A 15,628-nucleotide genomic window follows, 5' to 3' on the forward strand; every position below is an offset into this window, starting at 1 on the left:
GTGGTACATGTATTGCCGGTGACGCCGGGTTTCCACATGAACATATAGATCTGGGTGGACGAGGGAGAACCTGGTTTTGAGTGCTCTCTTCATTAACTATTCTGCAGGGGAACCCTAATGAGCGAGTGGGATCGCGTCCGGTAGCTGAGCAGAACCCGAGATAAGTGGGTCTACAAAGAGCCTTCCGTTACGCATTTCAAGCTCTGCTTGATAGTTTGGACTGCCCGTTCCACTTGACCGTTGGATGCGAGTTTAAATGGGGCTAACCTGACATGCTTGATGCCATTGCGGGTCATAAACTCGTTGAATTCCGAGCTGGTGAAACACGGTCCATTGTCACTGACATGGACGTCGGGCAAACCATGGGTGGCGAACATAGCCCGGAGGCTTTCAATGGTGGCAGTGGATGTGCTGGATGACATGATTACGCATTTAATCCATTTAGAGTAAGTGTCCACTACAACTAGAAACATCTTTCCGAGAAAGGGGCCAGCAAAAATCTACGTGGCTCCTGGACCACGGTTTGAAGGGCCATGACCTTCACACGTGACCACCAGAGGGCCCGCCTGTTGGAGTTCCAAATGATCCCAGCATCCCTTGGGAGCACAGTATATAAACAGGCCACCCACGAGGTACCTATACTCTGGAGTCTTATTAAAGGACACTTGCTCATAGTACACAGTACTCAGTTTCATCCTTTATTATGAGTGTACCAATTGGCGACAAGGTAACGAACAACTGCGCGAAAATGCAAAGAACAGTCGGTATCCTGGAAAAGTTCTCAGAAGGGGATGATTAGGGAAGCATTCGTGGAGAGACTCGACCAATACTTCATGGCCAATGAGTTGGAAGGGGACGAGAATGCTACCAAACGAAGGGCGGTCCTCCTAACTGTCTGTGGGACAACAACCTATGGATTCATGAAGAATCTCCTGGCCCTGGCAAAACCGATAGAGAAATCCTGTGAAGAATTGTGTACGCTGGTCCGGAAGCACCTAAATCCTAAGGAAAGCGTTTTGATGGCGAGGTATCGGTTCTACATATGTCAATGATCAGAGGGCCAGGAAGTGGTGAGCTATGTCGCCGAACTAAGGCGCCTCGCAGGACATTGTGAGTTTGAGGGTTTCCTAGAACAAATGCTAAGAGACTTTTTTGTACTGGGCATTGAACATGAGACAATCCTTTGCAAACTGTTGACTGTAGAAACTTTGAATCTAAGTAAAGCCATAATGATAGCCCAGGCATTTATGTCCACCAGCGACAGCACCAAACAGATTTTGCACAGTAAAGAAGTTTGGGCCAGTACTGTGCATAAAGTTACGTTGGTCTCGAGCAGAAATGTACATGGCAAAACATACATACCAGCTGCTGTGGCCCGACCTCAATTGACCCAGAGTCCATCATCAATCGTTAATGTGAGGCACTTAACACCTTGTTGGCACTGTGGAGGTGATCATCGGCCCCATCAATGCCGCTTTAAGCATTATGCATGCAATGGTTGCAGAACAATGGGACACCTCCAACGAATGTGCAGGTGAGCTGCAAAACCTGCAAACCACCACGTTGCAGAGGAAGATCGATCCACTGTGGATCAGGCTGAATTGGAGACTCGTACCATGGAGGCAGAAGTGTATGAGATACACACATTCACTACGAAATGTCCACCAATAATGTTGAAAGTTGAATTGAACGGTATTCCAGTATCTATGGAACTGGACACAGGGGCATGTCAGTCCATAATGAGTAAAAAGGCCTTCGACAGGCTGTGGGGCAAAAACTAAGGACTTACACCAAGGAACTAATCCCTGTAATTGGCAGTGCTGAAGTCAAAGTCTCCTATGATTGAGCAGTACACGAACTGCCGCTGTGGACTGTGCTAGGGGATGGCCCCACGTGGTTTGGCAGAAGCTGGCTGGGAAAAATCCGCTGGAACTGGGATGACATCCGAGCGCTTTCGTCCGTCGACGATGCCTCATGTACCCAGGTTCTGAGCAAGTTTTCATCATTGTTCGCGCCAGAAATTGGAAGCTTCCAGGGGGCAAAAGTGCAGATCCATTTGGTTCCCGGTACGTGACCCATCCACTACAAAGTATGGGCGGTACCGTACATGATGCATGAAAAAGTGGAAATTGAGCTGGACAGGCTGCAACGTGAAGGCATCATTGCGCTGATGGAATTCAACAACTGGGCCAGTCCGATTGTCCCGGTATTTAAGGAGGATGGCACAGTGCGAATTTGCGGGGACTATAAAGTAATGATTAACTGTTTCTCGTTGCAGGACCAGTACCCGCTACCCAAGACAGACGACCTATTTGCGACCCTGGCTGGAGGGAAGACGTTCACTAAGCTGGACCTGACCTTGGCCTACATGATGCAGGAGCTGGAGGAGTCTTCAAAAGGCCTCACCTGCATCAACACGCACAAAGGTCTGTTTATCTACAACTGGTGCCCATTCAGCATTCGGTCGGCCGTGGCAATCTTCCAGCGGCACATGGAGAGCCTGCTCAAGTCGATTCCTTGCACAGTGGTTTTCCAGAATGATATATTGGTTACAGGTCGGGACACCATGGAGCACTTGAAGAATCTGGAACAGGTTCTTAGTCGATTGGATCGCGTGGGACTCAGGTTGAAACGCTCGAAGTGTGTTTTCCTGGCACAGGACATCGAGTTCTTGGGAAGAAGAATCACAGCGGACGGCATCAGACCCACTGACACCAAGACGGAGGCCATCAAGAACCCGCCGTGACCAAAGAACGTGACGGAACTGCGGTCGTTCCTGGGACTCCTTAACTACTTCGGTAAATTCCTATCTGGGTTAAGCACCCTGCTTGAACCCCTACATGCGCTACTGCGCAAGGGAGATGACTGGGTATGGGGGAATTCACAAGAGGCTGCCTTTAAGAAAGCCAGAAATCTGTTGTGTTCAAACAAACTGCTTGTCCTGTATAACCCTTGTAAACGATTAGTGCAAGCTTGCGATTCTTCGTCATATGGGGTCGGGTGTGTGTGACAACAGACTAATGAATCGGGGATTTTGCAACCGGTCGCTTATGCGCTCAGGAGTTTGTTCAAGGCCGGAAGGGCCTGTAGCATGATTGAAAAAGAGGCTCTGGCGTGCATCTATGGGGTGAAAAAAATGCATCAGTACTTATTTGGCCTCAAGTTTGAGCTTGAAACTGACCACAAGTTGCTCATAATCGCTGTTCTCTGAGAGCAAAGGTATTAATACCAATGCCTCTGCCCGTATCCAAAGATGGGTGCTCACAATATTGGCATTCAACTATGTAATCCGTCACAGACCAGGCACAGAGAACTGCGCAGATGCTCTCAGTCGGCTGCCATTGCCCACCACCGGGGTGGAAATGGCACAGCCAGCAGACTTGCTCATGGTCATGGAGGCATTCAAAAACAAGTAGTCCCCCGTTATGGCCCGCCAGATCAGGACCTGGACCAGCGACGATCCTTTACTGCCTTTGGTGAAAAAACGGTGTCCTCCATGGGAGCTGGTCTGGTGTCCCAGTGGAAATGCAGGAGAGATTAAGCCGTTCCACAGACACAAAGACGAGTTGTCCCTGTAGTCGGACTGTCTATTGTGGGGCAATCGCATGGTCTTGCCCAAGGAAGGCAGAGATACGATCATTTGTGAACTGCACAGCACCCACCCAGACATTGTAATGATGAAAGCCAAAGGCAGATCCCATGTGTGGTGGCCCAGCATCGACTCAGATTTAGAGTCATGCGTGTGCCAGTGCAACACCTGCTCTCAGCTGAGCAATGCACCGAGCGAGGCACCGCTAATTTTTGGGCGTGGCCCTCTAAACCGTGGTCAAGGATCCACGTAGACTATGTGGGCCCATTTCTAGGCAAAATGTTTTTGGTTGTCGTGAACGCTTACTCAAAATGGATTGAATGTGCAATAACGTCAGTAAGCACGTCCACGGCCACTATTGAAAGCCTACGAACCACGTTTGCCACGCACGGTTTGCCTGATGTCGTAGTCAGCGACAATGGGCCGTGCTTCGCCAGTGCTGAATTCAAGGAATGCATGACTCGCAACGGGATCAAACACATCACATCTGCTCTGTTCAAGCCCGCATCCAACGGCCAGGCAGAACAGGCAGTTCAGACCATCAAGCAAAGCTTGAAACGTGTGTCAGAAGGCTTCCTGCAGACCCGACTGTCCCAAGTGCTGCTCAGCTACTGCACCAGACCCCATTCACTCACCAGGGTTCCTCCAACCGAGCTGCTCATCAAAAGGGCACTCAAAACAAGGCTCCCTCTTGTCCACCCTGATCTTCATGATCAAGTGGAGGGCAAGCGGCATCAACAAAGTATGTACCATGACCGCGCAAATTTGTCACGTGATATTGAGATCAATGATCCCCTGTTTGTGCTCAATTATGGACATGGTCCCAAATGGGTCGCTGGCAAGGTCACAGCCAAAGAGAGGAGTAGAGTGTTTCAGATCAAATTAGCCAATGGCCAAATGCACAGAAAACATTTGGACCAAATCAAATTGCGGTTCACCAACAGCTACGAACAACCCGAAGAGGACAACACCAACTTTGACCCTTCAACACACACACAAGTGGCAACTGACATCATGTTTGACCATGATGCCGAACTCATCATCCCCAGCAGCCCGGCAAGACCGGCTGCCCAACAGCCCAGTGAAGAACTGACCTACCCACCCACACCCGCATTTGTACCGAGACGATCGACAAGGGAGTGTGAAGCCCGAAATCGTCTCACCTTAAATAAGTGTAATGTTGACTTCATGGGGGAGTGATGTAATGTATTTAACCCTGTGTAACCTGCATCACACCTGACCACCAGAGGGTCCACCTGTTGGAGTCCCAAAGGATCTCAGCATTCCTTGGTAACACAGTATATAAGCAGGCCACCCACGAAGTACCTGCACTCTGGAGTCTTATTAAAGGAGTTGTAATGTATGTAAGCTTGTAATGTTTGTAGCGCCACACTGTGGCTGTGGACGTATTGTGTACTGCAACTGCAGAGTTAATAATAAACAGAACCAGGCAGATTCCGAAGGCTTCCGAGAGAGAGCTGCCTGCCATGTAGGAAGCTGTGTGTGCTGTGCTCTGTGAATATATCACTTTTGGCGATGAGATTGGATTTTTCGGATGATTTAAAGCTTAAATTTTGTTGGGGAAGGATTCAGCCAGTCGACAGAGAGACTTTGGAAGTTTCTGTCTTTGGAAAACAGCTACAAAATCCGAGGTAAAGTACAGCACATGGTGTGAACAGCTAGAGATTAAAATGGCAGGTATAATCGGACATTTGGGGGAATATAGAAATGACCGGGAATATTTTAAAGCTTATGTGGATCGGCTAGAAATGTATTTCACTGCAAATAACATAATCGAAGTTCCAGACAATGCAGTCTAGAACCGGGCTGTGTTGGAACATAAGAAAGCAATCTTCTTATCGGAGGTGGGTCCGGCATTGTACAAAACCCTTTGGCGAGCCAAAGGACACAACTCTTAAAGAGATTTAACGAAGCTGGAGCAGCACTATCACCCCAAACTGTTAGAAATTGCTCAAAGCTATCATTTTGGGATTCGGAATCAAAAGTCTGATAATTGTATCAGTGATTACATCGTAGCATTAAAAAACTATCGATGCACTGTAATTTTGGAAACTTTCAAAACCGAGCATTACGGGATCATTTTGTTTGTGGGGTGAAAAATGATACGATCACAAGGAAGTTATTGACGACGGATGACTTGACTTTTGAGATTGCTTGTCAGACAGCGAGGTCGATGGAAATGGCCGAACAATATTCCCGAGAATTAAATAATGATTACGGCCTTCAGTCAACCGAGGTAAATCACCTGCAGGTTCAAAGTAAAAGATGGTGGGGGCCCAAATCCCAGAAACTGGAAATTCTAACAGAGCGTCGAAGTTGTGCTATAGGTGCTTGGGACAACACATTGCTCAAAGTTGTCCATACATGAAGGCAGAGTGCTTCTTCTGCAGAAAGACTGGGCATCTTGCAAAGGCATGCCGACTGAAGGGTAAACCAGTTTTTAAAGCTATGAGTCCAGCGTTCAAAGCTATGAATAGAAATCCTAAGAGACTACATAGCATGGAAGAACAACAACAGGACGAGGAGATGTTAGAGGTACACGTCATCAGGAGCACGAGGTTAACGGACAGCGATACGGAAAGCATCAAAATCCACATAGATGTTGCGGGATTCAAGATACCAATGGAAATTGACATGGGTGCATCCGTCAGTGTAGTACCGGAGTCGTTGTATCTCGACAAATTACGTGATTTCCAACTGGAGAAATCCAAGATAGAACTGCAAGGCTACTCAGCAGTAAAAATTCCTGTGGTAGGTTATATCACCGTACCGGTGTAATATAAAGATGAATTTCAGAACTTGCCTCGAATAGTAGTGAAAGGAGACAAGTCTGCCTTACAAGAAAAAAATTGGTTGAGCTCACTGAAGCTGGATTGGAGTAAGATTTTCTGTGTGGAAGCGAGATTTTCATCAACGGATAAGGTTATCAAGAAGTATCCGAAGGTGTTCTGCGAAACGGGCAGTCCGATTCAAGACTTCAAGGCGAGTGTCAGGGTACAGAAGGACGCTAGATCGGTTTACTACAAGCCACGTTCCATACCATATGCACTCAAGGAGAAAGTTGAGCAAGAACTCAAAAGTCTAGAGACTGAGAACATTATTTGTAAGATAGATCGATGTAATTGGGCTACACCCACTGTTGTTCTACCTAAGTCCGATGGTAAGGTAAGATTGTGTGGTGATTATAAAGTAACCGTAAAACATGTTCCAGAGGGTAATGTCCCCAATTCATTGCCGAATATAGAAGATTTATTCACAACACTGACAGGTGGTCAGATCTTCTCAAAACTGGATCTTATGAATGCCTACTTACAGCTTGAACTAGATGAGGAGTCCAAGTCATGTTTGACAATAAATACTCATCGAGGCCTATATCAATTTAATAGGCTACCGTTTGGAGTGTCTTCCACCCCTGCCATATTCCAAGGGGTGATGAACCAGATTTTGCAAGGTATTGAAGGAGTAGTATGTTATTTGGAAGACATACTAATTTCAGCACAAAATAGGCAAATTCATAATAACATATTGAATGAAGTCCTCAAACGGCTAGAGAAGCACAGAGTACGAGTGTCTGCTCATAAGTGTGAGTTATTTAAAAACTCAGCGGAGTACTTAGGGTACAGAGTAGACAAAGATGGTTTGCATCCAACCATGGAAAAATTGGATGCAATTAGAAATGCACCCACTCCCAGGGTGTGGCAAAGGCTACATATTGATTTTGCTGAGTTAGAAGGACAACAATTGTTCATTGTGATTGATAGCCATTCGAAATGGGTTGAGTGTTTCCAATGTGGAAAATAACAACAAGTAAAACATTGGACATTTTACGAAAATTATTTTCTTCATTTGGCCTCCCTGAAGAAATTGTTTCGGATAATGGACCACAATTTCATTGAGAAGAATTTTCACAATTCACGAGCAAAAATGGTGTGAAACATACCAAGGTTCCACCATACCATCCTACTTCGAATGGTGCATCAGAGCGCACTGTACAAATTGTAAAACTTGCCCTCATAAAACAAATGTTAGATCCAAATCCAAGGAAACGACAGTTGTCATTGAATCACAAATTGGCTAATTTTTTGATTATATATTGAAATACTCCTCATACAACTACTGGTAGAACACCAGCAGAGTTGTTTCTCAAACGACAGCCACGAACCAGATTCTCGTTGTTAAAGCCAAATTTGGCACAGTCCGTAGAAGAGACACAATTAAGACAGAAAGAGAATCATGATAGAGATAGAGTAAAAGAGAGAAGTGTGAAATTAAACCAGAAGGTGAGAATGAAGAACCATCACCATAAATGGTTAAAGTGGTTACTAGGAAGAGTGGTGAAGATATGTGGTCCTCGCACATATTTGGTAAAGATGTTTGATAATGGACAGGTTAGGTTTGTTCATATTGATCATATTTTACCTACAGACTTGGAAGGAGTTGAAGGTGGGAATGATTCAATTATTTCTGACTCATCAGATAGTTTTGATACACCAGTAGCAAATCCTAAATCCAATGTACTGGAAACAAATCCAGGAGAGAATCAGAATTGAAGTCTGAGTCCGAGTCAGGAAAACAAAGAGCCTGAAGTTAGAGTGAGTTCAAATGAAAATCAAGGAAATTCCGTGGAGGTAGACGTTCCTCAGGTTGAGCCTCGAAAGAGTTTAGATTCGACACCATGTTTGGAAGGTTCTGTTCGAGAGCGAAGGTATCCTCTTCGAAACAGAAAACAAGTGGTAAAGTTAAATTTCTAAATATGGAAAAAAAAAGTTTATATCCTGTGTTATGTATAAACATGAAAGTTATGTATGATGTTTGTTATAATAACTTCTTCATTAAGGAGGGAGAAGTGTAATGTCTGTAAGCTTGTAATGTTTGTAGCTCCACACTGTGGATGTGGACGTATTGTGTACTGCAACTGCAGAGTTAATAATAAACAGAATCAGGCAGATTCCGGAGGCATCCGACGGAGCTGCCTGCCATGTTAGGAGCTGTGTGTGCTATGCTCTGTGAAAATATCACAGGAGCTAAGGTTACACTTGCTCACTGTACACAGTAATCAGTTTCATTCTTTATTATGAGCACATGTTGCACTGGTGTACGCATGACTCTAAGTCCAAGTCAACGCCGGGCCACCAAACTTACAACCTGGCTTTTGCCTTCATCATGACTATGCCTGGGTGGGTATTGTGTAAGCTACGTATAAACATTTCCCTGCCTTTTTTTGGCAAAACCACGCGATTACCCCATAAGAGCCAATCCGACTGGATGGACATTTCATATTTGCATCAGTGAAACAGCTTAATTTCATCTTGCATTTCCCCGGGAACGGCCAACCAGCTCCCATTGAAGACACAACTTTTTACAAGTGATAGCACAGGATCCTGGCTGGTCCAGGTCCTGATCTGGTGAACAGTGACAGTTGACCACTCACTCTCAAAAGCATCCATGACCAGAAGCAAGTCTACGGGCTCCGCCATTTCCACCCCGGTAGTGAACAATGGTAGCCAACTGAGGGCATCAGCACAGTTCTCTTTGACTTGTCTGTGGCAGATAACATAGTCATAGGCGGACAATGTTAGTGCCCATATTTGGATGCAGGACGAAGTATTGGTGTTTATCCCTTTGCTTTCTGAAACAGCGAAATGAGCAGTTTGTGGTCGGTTTCAAGCTCAAACCGAAGTCCAAATAGGTATTGGTGCATTTTCTTAACCCCATATACACATGCTAACACCTCTTTCTCGACCATGCTGTCGGCTCTTTCAGCCTTAGACAGACTTCTAGACATGTATGCAACCGGTTGAAGTCTGATACATTGGTTTGCTGTAACACACAGCTGACCCCGTACGAAGATGCATCACAAGCTAGCACTAATCGTTTACATGGGTCATATAGTACAAGTAACTTATTAGAACAACGTAGTTTTCTGGCCTTCTCGAAGGCTGTCTCTTGAGATTTATCCTAAACTCAGTTGTCACCCTTATGTAGCAACATGTGCAACGGCTCCAGCAAAGTGCTGAACCCGGGTAGAAAGTTACCAAAATAGTTGAGGAGTCCCAGGAACGAGCGCAACTCCATCACATTCTTGTGGTCTGGATGCATTCTTCATGGCTTCTGTCTTGGAGTCCGTGGGTCTGATGCCGTCTGCCGCAATCTTTCTCCCCAAAAATTCCACCTCTGGCGCCAGGAAAACAGACTTAGAGCATTTCAGCCTGTGTCCCACTCTGTCTAGTCAACTTAGAACCTCTTCCAGGTTGTGCAGGTGTGGTGTCACGACCGGTGATCAGGATGTCGTCTTGAAACACAACAGTGCGCGGAACCGATTTCAGCAGATTCTTCATATTCCTCTGGAAGATGGCAGCAGCTGAGTGAATCCCAAAAGGGGGCACCTGTGGTATATAAACAGTCCTTAGTGCATGTTGATACTTGTCAATCTTTTTGAAGATTCAGCCAGCTCCTGTGTCATTTAGGCGGAGGTTAGGTCCAACTTGGTGAACGACTTCCCCCCGCTAACGTTGCGAACAGGTCATCTGCCTTGGGTAGCGGGTACTGGTCTTGTAACGAGACTCGGTTGATAGTTACCTTATAGTCTCCACAGATCCTGACCGTGCCATCGCTTTTCAACACCAGAACAATTGGACTGGCCCACTCATTGAACTCGACTGGCAATATGATTCCCTCTCGTTGAAGTCTTTCCAGTTCGATCTCGACTTTCTCCCTCATCATAAATGGAACCACTCGAGCTTTGTGATGAATGGGCCTTGCATCGGGGACTAGATGGATCTGCACCTTGGCACCTGTGAAGTTGCCGATGCCTGGTGCAAATAGTGATGGAAACTTGCTCAGCACTTGGGCGCACGAGGCATCATCCACTGAAGATAGTGCTTTGATGTCGTCCCAGTTCCATCAAATCTTTCCCAGCCAGCTTTTGCCATATAGCATTGGTCCATCGCCTGGTACAATCAACAGTGATAAATCATGCACAGCTCCATTGTACGATACCTTATCTGCCGCACTGCCAATGACTGGTATGAGCTCTTTGGTATAGGTGTGCAGCTTTGTCTGAATCGGGCTCAGTTTGGGCCTTTGTGCCTTGTTGCCCCACAGTTTCTCAAAAGCCTTCTGGCTCATAATTGACTGACTCGCTCCGTGTCCAACTCCATTGATACCAGAATACCATTCAATTTGACTTTCAGCATGATAGGAGGGCTCTTGGTGGTGAAGGTGTGTAGCCCATACACTTCTTCCTCGGGTTGAGTTGCCTCTCTTGTTTGTTCTGCGTGATCCACGCCAGATCGATCATCCTCTGCTGACTCTGCCATGTGGTGAATCGCAGCACTCTTGCACATTCGCTGGAGGTACCCCATTGTTTCGCAGCCTTTGCACAGGTAGTGCTTGAATCGACATTGATGGACTCGATGATTACCCCCGCTGTGCCAACATGGTGCTAATGGATTAGCATTCACGCCCGTTGGTGGACTCTGAGTCATCCTAGGTCTTGCAGCTGCAGACGTGTAGGCCCTGCCATATACAGTTCTGTCTGCTAGCGATGTTATTTTATGCACATTACTTGCCGGTGAGCTTCAATGCTAGGAAGATATCTGTTTGGTATTATCGCTCGTGGATATGAATGCCTGGCTATCATGATGAGCTATGCTCAGGCCTAGGGATTCGGCGGACAGCAGCTTGCGAAGAATGACCTCGTGGCCGATGCCAAGCACAAAAAAGTTCCGCAGCAATTCCCCTAAAAATCCAGCAAATTCGCAAGTTCCCACAAGATGTCTCAGGTCAGTGACATAACTCGCCACGTCCTGGCCCTCGAAGCGGTGGTGCATGTAGAAGCGATACCTGCCCATTACTGCAGTCAAGGCCACCTACGGTCAAACTCCCAAATCCTGGCCAAGAACGGCAAAACACTCATCAAGGACACCGAGGCTGTCAGGGCCCGATGGAAGGAGCACTTTGAAGATCTCCTCAATCACGACTCTGCCTTTGACTCGAGTGTTCTTGATTCCATCCCGCAGCATGCCACCCGCCACCAACTCAGTGAGATTCCAACGTTGCAAAAGGTTGGCAAAGCCACAAAACAGCTTAAGAATAACAAGGCTACGGGTGCGGATGGAATCCCTGCTGAGGCACTAAAATATGGCGGAGAGGCGCTGTTGGCAAGGAGACGTGACCTCATCTCTCTCATCTGGAGGGAGGAGAGCATGCCGGGAGATCTCAGAGATGCAGTGATAGTGACCATCTTTAAAAAGGGGGACAAGTCCGACTGCGGCAACTACAGGGGAATCTCCTTGCTTTCAACCACTGGGAAAGTTGTCGCTCGAGTTCTCCTCAATCGTCTTCTCCCTGTGGCCAAGGAGTTCCTCCCGGAATCACAATGCGGATTTCGTCCCCTACGAGGCACAACAGACATGATCTTTGCAGCACGCCAGTTGCAGAAAAAATGCAGGGAGCAGCGATAGCCTTTATACATGGCCTTTTTCGATCTTACAAAGGCTTTTGACACTGTCAACCGTGAAGGACTATGGAGCGTCCTCCTCCGTTTCGGATGCCCCAAAAGTTTGTCAACATCCTTCGCCTGCTTCACGATGACATGCAGGCCGTGATCCTTACCAACGGATTCATTACAGACCCAATCCATGTCCCGACCGGGATCAAACAGGGCTGCGTTGTCGCTCCAACCCTCTTCTCAATCTTCCTCGCCGCCATGCTCCACCTCACAGTCAACAAGCTTCCCGCTGGAGTGGAACTAAACTACAGAACCAGTGGGAAGCTGTTTAAGCTATGACGCCTCCAGGCCAGGCCCAAGGTCACTCCAACCTCTGTTATTGAGCTGCAGCATGTGGACGATGCCTGCGTCTGTGCACATTCAGAGGCTGAACTCCAGGATACAGTCAATGCATTCACTGGGGCATGTGAAAGCATGGGCCTTACGCTTAACATCGGTCCTTCACCAGCCTGTCATTGCCGCACAGCACTGCCCTCCAATCATCAAGATCCACGGTGCGGCCGTGGACAACGTGGACCATTTCCCATATCTCGGGAGCCTCTTATCAACAAAGGCAGACATTGATGCGGAGATTCAGCATCGCCTCCAGTGCGCCAGCGCAGCCTTAGGCCACCTGCGGAAAAGAGTGTTTGAAAACCAGGCCCTCAAATCTACCTCCAAACTCATGGTCTACAGGGCTGTAGTAATACCCGCCCTCCTGTATGGGTCTGAGGCATAGACGATGTACAGAAGGCACCTCAAGTCGCTGGAGATATATCACCAACGATGTCTCCGCAAGAACCTGCAAAACTCCTGGGAGGACAGGCGCCCCAACATCAGTATCCTCGACCAGGCTAACATCCCCAGTATTGAAGCACTGACCACACTCGATCAGCTTCGCTGGGCAGGCCACATAGTACGCATGCCAGATACAAGACTCCCTAAGCAAATGCTTTATGCGGAGTTCCCTCATGGTAAACGAGGCAAACGAGGACAGCGGAAACGTTATAAGGACACCCTCAAAGCCTCCCTGGTAAAGTGTGACATCACCACTGAAACTTGGGAGACCCTGGCTGCAGACTGCCCGAGGTGGAGAAAGTACATCCGGGAGGGCTTTGAGTTCTTTGAGTCTCGACGCAAGGAGCATGAAGAGGCCAGGCACAGGCAGCGGAAGGAGCACACGGCAAACCAGCCCCACCGACCCCTTCCCTCGACGAATGTCTGTCCCACCTGTAACAAGGACTGTGGCTCTCGTATCAGACTGTTCAGCCATCAAAGAACTCATTTTGGGAGTGGAAGCAAGTCCTCCTCAATTCCGAGGGACTGCCTATGATGATGATAAGCAATACCTGCCCATTAAGCTGCTCTTCTTCGGCTTGAGGTGGTTCTGAACCAGCGTACACAACTCTGTATATGTCTTCTCCGCTGGTTTCTCCGGTGCTAAGAGATTCTTGATAAGGCCGTATATTGTGGACCCACACACAGTGAGGAGAATCGCCCTGCGCTTGATCGCTTTACTGTCCCCATCCAGTTCGTTGGCCATGAAGTACTGGTCAAGACGCTCATTGAAGGCTTCCCAATCATCAGCCTCTACAAATCTTTCTAAAATATCAATGCCAGCCATGACCGCCTGTAAGTTCGTAATCTGTTACTCGTCGCCAATTGTTAAGTATGGAAGAACTCCACAAGACTAAGTACTGTGAGATAAAATTGATGTGACCTTAGTCTCTTTAATACTACTCCAGAGTGCCTAAGCAGCATGGCAGACAACCTTTTATACTCCCTTTCACGCGGTGTATAGGTGACACCTGGGCCTCCAACAGTTGCGCCCTCTGGTGGCAAGTCTTACACAGTTACAATGTTTACATACATAACAGTGTAATTGGCAAATTTGGATATATGAGTTTGTAAGTTATTAATAAATACTGCGAATAGTTGAGGCCCCAACACATATCCCTGCGGGATACCACTAGTCACACCTATCAATTTGAGCACCTACCCGTTATCCCTACTCTCTGTCTCCTGTCGCTCAGCCAGTTTCCTAACCAGGTCAATAATTTGCCCTCAATTCCATGGGCTTCTACTTTAGTTAACAGTCTCTTATGTGGTAATTTCTCAAATGCCTTCTGGAAGTCCATGTAATAACATCCATAGACATTCCCCTGTCCACTACTTTTGTCACCTCCTCAAAAAATCAGGTTTGTCAGGCATGGCCTTCCTTTCACAAATCCATCCTCTCTGATGAACGGAATATTTTTGAGGTATTCAGTCCCTTATCCTTAATTATAGACTCTAGAACTTTCCTGACAACAGATGTTAGGCTAACTGGTCTATAACTCCTTGGTTTCTCTCTCTTGCCATTCTTAAATAGCGGAGTGACATGTGCAATTTTCCAATCTGAAGGAACGGTTCCTGAATCGACAGAACTTTGGAAGAAAATAGTTAGGGCATCTGCAATGTGCTCATCTATTTCCTTTAAAACCCTGGGATGGAAACCATCTGGTGACAGGGAATTGTCACTCTTCAGTGACATTATTTTCTTCAATACTGTTATTTTACTTACGTTAATTTTATTGAGCCCCTGTCCATGATTCAATATTAGTTTCCTTGGGATTTCTTGGCATGCTATCCTCTTCTTCTTTTGTAAATACTGACGCAAAGTAATTATTCAACATGACCGCCATTTCCTTATTATCACTGACAATGGGCCCAAATTTCCCCAGGAGTTGTTCCGTTTTTTTTTGAGCAACTTGATTTTTCTGTAATATCTTTTTAGTTGCAAATCTGGCCATTTAATTTGTGTCAGTGTAAGTAAGTTAGTGAGGTTTTTTTTTAAGTTTAGTTTTCTTTTCAAAAAAGGGCGTTACCAGCAACTTACGCCTGCTTTGGCCACTTAAGCAAGTTTAGCCAGCTAAAAGTTACTCTAAATTAACTTAGGCTAGCATAAGTGGGCACTCTTGTACATTCAGAAAAAGCTTGCGGTGACTTAAGAAATCAGTGCAGGCAGCCAGAGATAGGGGGGAAGGGGACCTTGCAAAGCACTAAACACCTTCACAACAACATTAAAGAAGCATGAATACATTTAAAGCACCAAGCACTAAACAAAGCATTATATTTGCACCAAGCACTAAAAGTAATAAGCAAATAATTAACAAATAAAAAATAGAAGATGCCCTGCACCTAAAGCACCAAGACTAAAGTAATAAGCAATCAATCAATCAATAAATAACAAATAAAATATAGAAGTCCTAACTTAGGGAATGCAGCGGGCCGCCGATGAGGGAGCCCATTCGGCCAGGGCTAGGGATGACGTGCTTCGAGCCCCTCCCACACAGCCTGCAGCGCGCACTCAGATTCGGCCTGCCAGGAGCTACTGCACATGCGCGCAAACTCTAGTGCGCATGTCCAGAGGTCCCGGCACTGTTTTCAGTGCCGGGACCTGCCTCCGCCCTCAATCCACTGGGCCACGCTATGCCACCACCGAGGAGAGGCGGGGTAGCGGCCAGAATCGGGAGGATGATTTTCGG

The sequence above is a fragment of the Pristiophorus japonicus genome, chromosome 6, assembly GCF_044704955.1.
Source record: "Pristiophorus japonicus isolate sPriJap1 chromosome 6, sPriJap1.hap1, whole genome shotgun sequence".
Lineage (NCBI taxonomy): Eukaryota > Metazoa > Chordata > Chondrichthyes > Pristiophoridae > Pristiophorus > Pristiophorus japonicus.